Source organism: Pinus tabuliformis, chromosome 3_1 (genome assembly GCF_031772625.1).
Source record: "Pinus tabuliformis cultivar Carrire ecotype Pingquan chromosome 3_1, CPIR1, whole genome shotgun sequence".
Taxonomy (NCBI): Eukaryota; Viridiplantae; Streptophyta; class Pinopsida; order Pinales; family Pinaceae; genus Pinus; species Pinus tabuliformis.
The window spans coordinates 589,782,900-589,795,040 of record NC_142301.1 but is presented as its reverse complement, the minus strand read 5'-3'; the positions used below and the strand labels follow the sequence as shown (position 1 = coordinate 589,795,040).

Here is a 12,141-nt window from a genome sequence, read left to right as displayed (position 1 = left end):
AAAAAAATGTGGACACATGATAACTTGTTTTTTAGGTTGCTCCTATATTTCATTTAACAAACATTTAGTTATATATGAAGAGAGATTACAAGGTCCTTCTAACTTCATCCGATAGAATCCTTAGGTACATACACTTTTGGAAGAGAATGATCTTTGCAATTTCATGGAGACCAAGGTTGTAGAACCTACCAATCCCATGGTGTTGGTAGAACATAGAAGAATATTTCCAAGACAAAGTGAGTCACCCTTGAGTCATACTTCACATCATTAGAAAGGCCATGGGTAAGGATATGCTTGATTATCTAGTCACTATATATTGACGTGAGAATGTCAATACGAAGATGTCACCACAAATAAACCCCGAGCCACATAGATGATCAAGAAAAATATCATATTCACCTACTTAATCAAGATCACCAAATTTCATGCTTAGCTTGCAACAATTGGAGAAGAGGTCAAGAGTGAAGAGTGAGTACCTATATCCTTAAATGCATTCTTATCTTCTCAGCACCTTTTTGTCAGAGGGATCTATAATTATAAAAGAATTTTCACCTTTGAGAAGTTACGGGAGGACTTCATTGCATCGGACATGTCTAGAAAGTGTTGCAAGTATAGAGGAGAAGTATAATTGTGCCCTCATTAGCATGTTGAAGAAGAGAAGTAGGAAATGATTACTTGGGATGGGTCAAAAAAAGAAGAAAGAGGAATATAGTTCCTCTAACCAGGGAAAGAAGAAATTAAGCCACATCAAGTGTTTCAATTATTAGAAGTTCAACCACTATTCTTCTTAGTATTATGAGAAGAAGAGGAAACACAAGTAGCAATAGTAGAAGCAATTTGCAATGAGTGCAAAAGCATTCAATGGAGTGCATGAGCTTTCATTCCAACTTAAGACACACTTCTCCATGTTCTCATGCCTTTCATTTAACAATGTGTCTGCTATTGAATGGTATGTGGATAGTGGATCCTCCAAGCATATGACTTCTAGTAAGAATACCTTCAACAAATCCTAGGGGCAAGAGGCAAGCATACAAGTGGACCTTGGAAATGATGTTGCATATCCAATAGCAGGAATGGGATATATATACCGATGTCAGCGGGTGATATCCTTGATCTTAATGGTGTTTAATATGTTCTCAAGTTATCTAATATATATTTTTTCAATTTCAATGATGATAAACCTAGGATATTTTTCCAAGTTTGATGATCAACGTGTCCTTATCCAAACGAGATGCCTAGATCCTAGTTTAGTTTTGGCTAGAGGTATTTGAGAAGGTGGTTTGTACAAATTATATGGAGACTCTGCATGAACCCTAGTGCACGATAATGGTATCTCGTGTTAGCTTAGACATAAGAGGCTACATCACTTACACCATGGACTTTTGTTGATCTTGAAGGACATGATATAGGGATTGCTAAATTTCAAGGTTACGAAGGATGAGAGTTGATAAGTTCCTTCATGTTTCTAGTAGATACTATACCTAATATTTGTTTTTTATCAATATAAAGAGTAAGTTTATGGTGCGGCCTAGACATGTTCATCAAGTCACTGCAACACATTAATTCTAGTGCTATTTTGTTTGTGGTATGTCGGTGAAGGAGAATTGGTGTTGCATGGGTCTATAGAATATGACAGGGTAGGTAGTGCTACTAAGCGGACAAGTATTTTAGGGTATAGCTTAGGTTTATCTTTGGTTTCCTAGTTTAACAAGAAATACACTCGAGTCCCAGTTTGTTTAGTAGAGGTAGAGTATATGGAAGCCAACTATGCTAGATGTGAATCCATTTAGCTTTGCAAATTATTGGTAGAGTTGAGAGATCAAACTTTGGACTTGATCATGATTTGTTGTGACAACTAAAGATGTATTAAATTCTTTGAGAATTGAATATTTCATGATTGGTCCAAACATATCAAGATTAGGGGCCACTACATTACAAATAGGGTCTAGAAGGGAGTAATGGTTCTTAAGTGCATTCACAAATCAATAAGTTGTCAAGGTCTTGATTAGACCCCTATCAATGAGAATGTTAGAGATGTTCAAGGAGATGCTTAGTCTGGTGTAAAGCACTTTGCTTACTAAGAAGCAATGCTACTTTTACCTATGTGTACTTTAAACTCTGTTCTAGCTTTGACACAAATGTTATTTCAATAGCTTTGTATAACTATCCCATACCTTAATACAACACTATTTCGACACTTTCACACAACCTTAATGAGAGCATACTAACATATGTATAGGAAAAAGAGATATGGGTGCATGCATGCACCATCCCGAATTAATTTCTAGTTTATATGATTTTCCTAAATTAATAGTTTAGTTCTAATTTTGAGATTTTGCATGCACAATTAGAGGGTATAGATCCTAGATGCTCACACATAAGGATTCCAGTGTAAGTTAAGGGCATATTTCTCCCGTAGGATGCATATTTGCATGCTTAAGATCAACTCCACTTGAGGTGCACCTATTTGGCTTATTTATCCATGGAAGGAAGAAACACTAGGATTAAGAATTAAGACCTTTAGTTGAGGCATTGTCATGCATGCATCTAGATCCATTGTACCTATTATTCTTCTTGGTGTATAAAGGAGAGATAACGTGCACCACTTTATGGTCGGAGAGTTTAGCTTTATCACTGAGTTCAACTTTATTGTTGAATCCTCTATTTTCAAATTTAATAAAAATTAGTCATGTTAATTAAAGTGTTTAGATTTATATGTTTATTATTTATATATTTATTTATAAAATTACTCTTAACAAATGTTTTGATTCATATTTGTCAATTTCAACCATTTAAATTTTAAATTAAATTCCAAAATATGTAATTTACCTACCATACTTTCCTTTTTAACAAATCACACATTCACACAAATGGTTACCACTTTTATATATATATATATATATAATCCACTAAATTTATCTTAAACATTAATAATATATGAAAGAGAAAAAAATATTAGAAAAATAAATCTTCCTAATTATAACATTCCTCCTCATTGAAAAATCGAATTTCTTTACTTACAAACCTTATCAAAACATTCCTATAATTGAAAAATCAAATTTCTTTAACTACCAACCTTATCAACATATGGTACCACCCGAATTTTTCCCAATATCTCTCCAAATTAAATAAACATAAAATACGCTAATAAATATGCATGTGACAATACACTAACGGAATCCTAATTTCAACATCAAAACACCATTCTTTCCTACATATCAAAACACACCCCAATTTTTTCCTCAACGTGGGTTTTGCAATAACTAATACGCTAAGTCCATCAGACATTTCAAGCCAATACTGAATCTACTTGCATCAAGAGAAGTTAGGGCTGTTTGCAGCTCTCCATAGCTACGTTGAAATGTAGGATGATTGCCAAGATTGGAAAGCTTCCTGGAGGCTGTTCTGAGAAGAACCTCCTTCACTGACTGCCCTTCTTCCGAGATCTGTTAATGCAGCGGCCTTTTTCCTCAGTTGACCCCCTTCTTCTTCCATCATACCCCTCACCGTTCTCTCGACCTCCTCTCTTCTGACAATCCCATCCTCTCCCCTTTTAACCTCCACGCCCACCTTGGCATTATCTACCACAAACCTCGCATTCTGCATCTGATCTCCAAACAGAGGCCAAGCAACGATCGGAACTCCGCAGCACAGGCTTTCCACCATCGAATTCCATCCGCAGTGACTCATAAACGCTCCGACTGCGTCATGCGACAGAATACTCACCTGGGGAACCCAGGAAGAGACCACCATTCCTCTGTCCCCCACGCTGGACTCGAACCCCGGCGGAAGAACCGTCGAGGTATCGAATCCCTCGTCACCCACCACAGAAATTTTCAGCACCCAGAGAAACCGTTGCCCGCTACCCACTAACCCCGAGGCAAGTTCTGTGATCTGGGAGATCGACAGGGCCGATCTGCTGCCAAAGCTGACGTACACCACCGATCTGGCAGGTTGCAAGTCCAGCCATTTCAGGCACCGTTTTGCTGTGTCGCGGTCGTCATCGGAGTTCGACGGCAGCTTTAATGCGGTGGAGTGCATCATCGACATGGAGGGAAGACAAAGGGGTCCAATTGGGTATACAGGTGGCAGTCCTGCCATCATTTTTCCTCTCCGGAGGGCGTCGAGAAATGGAGCTTCCAGGTCATAAAATGTATTGACAAGAATACCCGAAGCGTTGAGGGCATTGGAGCCATCGGCGATGAAGTTTCTGTAGAACGCACTCTCTTTGTTCTTGAACGGCTGTGGGATCTCTATTCTGGGCAGCGGGGGGAAACCGGGGATATTCCATGTCAATTCCTCATCACTAAAATCGTGGCCCTGAGAGTGGAGAACTGGGGCATAAAGTAGAAAGCCGAGCCACAAAGCAGAGGCTGTGAATAAAATGTAATTAGGGAGACTGAACTTGGTGGTGACTTGAAGAGTAGTAGTGAGCGTGAAATCTGTGATAATGGCAGAAATGGAAGGCCGCGATGCGGAAGAGGTGAGCAGATCCGTGACGAGGAGGTGTTCCAAGGCGTCCATGGAACGACGAAGGGCACCCCACTGCGCAAAAATTGGATCTTCGGATTCATTTCTCGTTTCGGATCGAATTTCGAGCTCAACCACGCGAATGTCGAAACCCGTAGAGGCGATCCCCTGGATGTGTGCGGTTTCGGAAGGACAAACGTTGGTCTTGGTGGTGATGAATGTGACGGAGAACCCGCAGTTGGCTGCTAAAATTCTCGCGAGATGAAGAAAGGGCGTGAGATGCCCCATTCCGGCGGAGGGAAACATGGCCACATGACCTCTTTTACTCTTGCCAGTGTCGTTTCCAGTTTCTGTAATCGTGGTCATTTGAATGCCTTTTCCTCGAATAAACAAATGACTTGGCGCTTCCGTTTCTGGGAGCAGAAAGGTGCTAATCCAGTCGTATTTCCTTCCCTTTCCTGCACTTGGCTGTTGAGGTCAGCAGAATTTACAGTGAATTCAAGTACCTGTGTACGTTTGAATCTCCGGACGTTCTGATCTCCACTGATTAACGATACAAGGTCAACCATAGTGGCTCGCTGATATAACCAGCTTGGCAGCTAGTAACAAGAGGACTGTTAGTTGCTTGACTGACAGCTGTATCTAAGTAACTACCTAGAGTCTCGGAGGTACAGGAAACAGGGGTAGGGGTCCAGGGTAGCATCCCGTTATGCCTAAGATAATGGCTGCAGGTATTTCTCCTTTGTTTGTTGACTGACCGCTGTATCTATCGACCTACAGACTACGAAGTGAGGGGCAGCATCTCGTGATTCCCAAGATAATGGCTGTAGGTATCTGTACTTCAGAAATTTTTTAATGGAGGTGTATGCAGTTTTTTCCAAGGGTGCTGTATTTTTGTTGAAGTATTCATAGCATATTTTAAACAACTAAAAATTATTACGATTTTGTTCAAATTTTTAAGTCAAAATGTGAGAGCTTTAGGCTATATCTGTTTTAAGCAATTGGCTAACTCTTGTACAGTTTGATTTAGGTATTTTCTTTAGCTAATTTTTCCTAAAATTCAGTAACAGTTTGAATTGTTAAATTCCTCTTCCCGTAGTTAGGGGCGGGCTATCAGAAGGGTTATCTTTTGCCATTACAACGGGTTAGATACATAAGAAAAAAACCAGATTTCTGTCACTGGGTAGTCAGAGGGAATAGGCCGTGGGTGGGATGGAGTTGTTTTTGTATTTCCTTGTTTATGTTTCATTGTGCTAGTAATTGGGTTTGGTGATGGTAGTGACAAAAGACATGGTGGTTTGTATATAGGGATTTGACTGTTGTGAATTTTATTATTTCTCTCGTTATTGGGTTTCTTGCTAGGATTGTTATCTGTATTGTAAGAAATCTCGATATTTTTGAAATAGTTTGAAAATTGGACCATTGAAAATTCATGATGTTAACATATCTAAAGATGATTTGAAGACACGCTGCAATTCCTCAAATCCCCCTGTCGCTCTTGGACTCTGTTATAGTAGTCTCCAAGTTATCCCCCTGTCGCTCTTGGACTCTGTTATAGTAGTCTCCAAGTTATCTACATATTTGTTTCTGCAAAAGGTGGCAACTGCAACTTTTGTTTCATCTAGTGTAGGGCTAATGAATTTGTTTGGTCGCGGATTTGGGGCCATGCGTATTTTTCTTGGAGCAGCAGAGCATGCTAGTTACTGTTGTTTTGGTGCAAGAAATAGGGCCTCTATGTTGTTAATAGGCTTTGCTGAGATGGCTTTAGGCCGGCTTCTGGTAATTCCCTGTTAGACATTCCTGGTCGAATCCCCGAACCCCTATTGCGTTGCTAGGAGTGTTGTTGCTCTTCTCTAGCATAGCATTAGCCGTGGCTTCTTAGGACATAATACATACATATATATATATATTTAAAGAATTGAGGCTTTTGTGATTCATAATAAGTTTATAAAAATAGATTTCAGATATTCATTTGTGGATATGGGACCGACAAGTGTGGTTCATTGTCAGGATAAGATGAAGAACATGGCAACATATTAAATAGAGAGACTCCTCATGCAAACGGCTAGAATAGAAAGAAGCAACTAATTTGGACCAAAGGAAACGACTACAATTCACTGGATTACATCTAAATTGACTAGATCAAGGGTAGGGGAACTTTACTAATAAATTAAATAATAAATTTGTAATATTTAATTATTTTGACTAAATTTCATATGTATAACCATTAATAATTATTATTAAAAAAATTATTTCAATTTCAAACTAAATAAATTAAATGTGAAAACTATTCTTATGGGATTAAGAATTATTGAAATTGAATTAATGAATATGTGTTATCTTCCTATCATTAGTTAGTTAATCTTTAGAGTAGATTCTTTCGGAATGATCACATCGAATAATTTTTTGGAGCCAACCCTCATCTTTGCCATGATGAACCACAGTGAAATTATTCGATGTGATCATTCCTAAAGAATCTACTCTAAACATTATGGATCACAGAAGTCTAAACTCAAAAAAAAAGTTAATTAATCTGTTAAAATAAATTCAATCCAATTTTATATGTAACTTGGTATATCCGTAGTTAATTATTATATATATATATATATATATATATATATATTTTCAATTTAATTGAGACTAAATGATTATAATATATTTAGGATATGAATTTATATTATTTAATTTCTTTTTTAATTAGTTAATTTTTTAGTTTGGGCATAGAATTCATGCCCTGTATGTTCTGTATGTTCTTTCGAAGTTCAGGATGTTGAATTGTGATAATTGTCTACAAATTTTTCCATTGTACTAGAAAGAAGTTGTTGGAGATCATGGTTGATGACAAGGGTCAAACATTAAATATATAATCATTATAATCATGATCGAGAATTATAATGATAGAATTGTTTTTTTAATATGGGTGATGAATTAGAAAAAGTGTTACATGGTAGTTATTTTTTTGCCGCTTAGTTTAAGTATAGATAAATTAAAGTGAAAAATAATAAAAGAAATTATGCTATATTAACTATGTATATATATTTAATTAAGCTATATATATATATATATATATATATATAAATTTATGTGTAATTAGTAAAAATTATAAGATTTTTATTGGTAAAGAAAAAGAAATTTAATTAAGAATAAATTAATATATTAGATTTAATTTAAATTAAATTATACTTATCTAAAATAAATATGATCAACAATTTTAAATTTTGATAAATTCTTTTGGATGGTTCAAATTTTATAATTTTTTATTATTATTAACTCATAATTTATCTTCTAAATTAAATTATATTTATCTAAAATAAACATGATTAAATTTAAAAACAAATCTAAACTAAATTGTATTAATAATAAAAAAAAACAATAGAATTTGAACAATTAAAATACACACAAACACATAATTTATCTTCTAAATTAAATTATATTTATCTAAAATAAACATAATTAAATTTAAAAACAAATCCAAACTAAATTATAATAATAAAAGAAAATAATAAAATTTGAACAATTATTTAAAATACACACAAAATCAAATTTTACATTAATCACAATTCTATAGCGAATAAATATGAGCAAAGATAAAAAGGGTTTTTTGTAAAAGAAATCTATAGTTTTTATTTTAAACTCGGTGTTTACATTGCCAATGTATAAATTATAAATATTATTAGGAACGAAAATTACCTAAATGGAAAGTACGAAGCATTAAAATGATTTTCATCGGTATAAGTATGATGGTAATGGTTCATTCAATGTTCAAGCAACCTTTTTGGCAGTTGGGCCTTGAAGATGGTTTGGATTTTTATTTTGTTTTTTTGTTATTTTAAATTGGCGTAAAATATTTTTATTAATAAAAAAACCGTATATTGAAATCAAATATGCAGTGTATTACAGTGCAAAATGTATATATAAAATTTATGGGATTATATATTAGAATTGTTTATAGATTTTTTTCTCTTTTTCTTACAAAAATTTACTCCTCTTACAAATCTATTATTTACAATTGAGCATAAGGACATATATCTTTTTCAGATATATCACTTTAATTTACGGAACTTAACTCATAGTTCCTAACTCTAAACCTTCATCATTATAAAAATTATAAATCATTATTACAACTATCACCCAAAAATACATACTTTATCACCGATAAACTCTATCCCTTAATATTATATGTGAACCCTCATCCCAAACCCTTGACATATATAACCCTTCGGTTCTAACCGATCCCATAAGCTTCATGAACATCTTATATTTGACACTCTTAGATGCTTTAACCCTTAACAACTACATTTTGTAACCTAGCAATGTTCCCCAATCCTTATCACACTAATCACTTTGTAAACCCTCACCCATATAATATATAAACAATGGAAAGCTCATAAATTCATTTTCATTTAATTTAGAATGTGGCTTGGTAAGTTTATTTAGCTATAGTTTAAATTTTCATAAATTTCATATTGTGAAAAAATATATATCTTTATGAGAATAATTTTCATATCCACATATAGGTATTTACATCGTGTGTTTAATTTCAGGTAGTTCATGCTCTAATATGAGCTCAAACTAATCTACTAGCTCATCCTTTATTTAAAATATATGTTCATAATTACATTAAGTTATAATATTTGGTTAAATATCAATGATATGCATGTTTAATTTTTCACGTATCTTTATTATTGTGTTTATTATTTAGAGATTAAAATTTAATTCCAATTATCTCTTCTAATGGGACTCCAAAGTTATATGTCAAAAGGAACATACATAAATAAATTAGTAATATTGTACGTTATGAATTTACAATAATTTTTTTTAGGAAATGTAATTAATATTTTTCTATATATGTATATGATTGGCAAGAAACTAGTGAAGGTTCTCCAGCTTCTAATTTTAATATAGCTCATCTTTGTAATGGAATCAAATGCTAAAGGATGTTAAGTGTAAGATGTTTCTATATAGATTTTGATGAATACCTAATGTGCCTCAAGATCAACGTTTTTTGGAAAACTGTGATGTGCCATTTTCTATAAGAGCAATGAATTAAAGGGTCAATGGAGATGATGCATTACAAAATTGCTCTAAAGCATTTTTAATGTGTGGTCTTCCCAATTAAAAAGGATTGAAAAACTGTAGATCAAGTAATTTAATGGAACATTACCAATGTGATGGAATTCCTAAGAGAGATAGACTTTTTACTCCCACCATTATTACAAACCCCACAGTTTTTATAGAGTTCATATAGAATGATCCCTTCCTCAAGTTTAAATAAGGAAACGATGCATTATAAGAAAGCCATCCAAATATTATAAATATCCTTTAAAATGTATATATTCTTTAGATTCTTCAAATTATAAGAGTGTAAGTGGCGGTTGGGTCACTAGGAAGGAAACTTATCTTCAAATACAAATATTATCCAAGTGATTTACCAATCAACTAATATCTTTTCAAAGATGTATAAATCCAAATGTATTTTGTGTCACTATATGAAGGGTCACACAATAAATCCACATATGGTGCTTGGCCTACCTCTAGGTAGGGTGTTTCCTATTATAGGAGAGATTTCCTCATATTAAACTATAGTTTCATGATATCCCCTCTTAAAAGTGAATAAAAAATAAGAAGCCACATTTTTTTGGGCATTAAGGATCTTAACAAATAATCAAGCAAAGGCATATGAACTCTATAAGGAATATCAATAATTCTTAACACAAGAACAAAACCTCCATTTATAATGGGAGAATCAAGGATAATAATCAAATCCATGATATATCAAACACTTCCAAAAGAAATTAAATTGGTTTCTATAATCTCAAGAATGATCTAGGCCTCTCAGAATTTAGTTAAGGGGTGGATGTAAGCTAATGATGGTCTCTCATGATGCATCAATGGTAATTAAAACCTAGAAAAATAATCATACATTGAATTAGACGTATTTATGCAATAAATTTGAAGATTAGGTAAGAAAATGAAATCTAGGAAAATGAGTTAACTTTCTAAATATATAATTTTTAATTATATAAAATATGTCTAATTAAGTGAGTTTTGAGTTTTCCTAACATTTGTACGTTATTTTTCATGCAAAATATGATGCATATGTTTATGTTAGTACCCTTTGAATATCTAAATGATGGAATCTTGCTACAAAAACTTGTGGAGTTGTAGAGAACAAATTGTTCTTATGCAAAACCTTTTCTCCAAATTTTAAAATATTAAATTTATAATATTTTAAAATTACGTAAGTCATTATATCCTTGAAATTACAAAGTATTTTATTAGTGCAACGTAAAAGGGTCTCTCTCTCTCTCTCTCTCTCTATATATATATATATATATATATATACATATATATATATATATACATATATATATATATAGATATACATATATATATATATATATATATATATATATATATACATATACATATATACATATATACATATATACATATATATATATATATATATATATATATATATATACATATACATATATATATATATATATATACACATATATATATATATATATACACACATATATATATATATATATATATATATATATATATATATATATATAGTTAAGGCCCCAAAATTCTTTAGTAGAAATAGATGAGGGATGTATTTTAAGGTTTTGATATATGTCAAAAAGAAAAATGTATCAAGAATAGTAAATACTATTGATTTTTTTTTTTAATTATATAGTTAGAATATACATAGTCAATTCTATTTTTGTATGTAGTTTTATGGACGACGATTTTTTCTAGATTATAGAAAAACAATGTCAAATATAGAAATATATTTTATTTTCTCAAAAATTGATGTTTTCATGTATTTGCAGCCCAAACAACCATGTTTTTGATCCCAAACCGATATCTGAAGCAAACCATTAGTTATTCATGTAGGATTCCCTCCAAAAAAAAATTAAATTAAAAAAAACACATAGGAGTTCCTAGCATGTGCACATTTTTACTACTAAAAATGCATGCATGTTCCTAGTAAAAAAAATGCATGTTCATTTCTAGTGTTAGGAATGCAGACATGTTCTTGTAGCTAGTGACTTTAACACATGGGAAATGTTAGAGGTGGGTTTATTGGGGTGTGGGGAGTGTTAGAGAGGGAGGGATAGAAGTTCCAAGGGAGACAAAGAGAGAAACAAAATGTGATAAGGAGAGAGAGTGGAATGGAGAAGAATGAGTTGGTGGGAAATGATTGAGGTGGGTTTGGGGTGTGGGATGAGTGAGAAGGGAGTGATAGAGGAGTTGAGGGATTATATATATATATATATATATATATATATATATATATATATATATATATATATATATCTATATATATATATATATATATATATATATATATATATATATATATATATATATCTATATATATATATATATATATTTGTGTGCATTTGTGCATAGTGTAGGTTTTAACCCTGTACATAAATTACCTGCAAACAATTTCCTCAAACAGGAACATAAACAATGCTGAGAACATAAAACAACTATACATAGAAATTTTCTCCTGGATCCCAAAACAGGGCTACCAGATTGATTTTTCATTATGTTCATTTCAATATGACAATACATATATATACATGTCTGAGCATTCATAAAACCCAATCCATTAACCCTGGATTAGAACATAACCATAGTTGTCTT

The 12,141-nt window shown here is 32.7% G+C and overlaps 1 pseudogene; it reads right to left on the bottom strand.

Moving 5' to 3' along the window:
• Positions 1-3,269: 3,269 nt before the first annotated feature.
• LOC149188374 (UDP-glycosyltransferase CGT pseudogene) lies at positions 3,270-5,258 on the bottom strand (annotated as a pseudogene).
• Between the last annotated feature and the right edge of the window lie 6,883 nt (positions 5,259-12,141).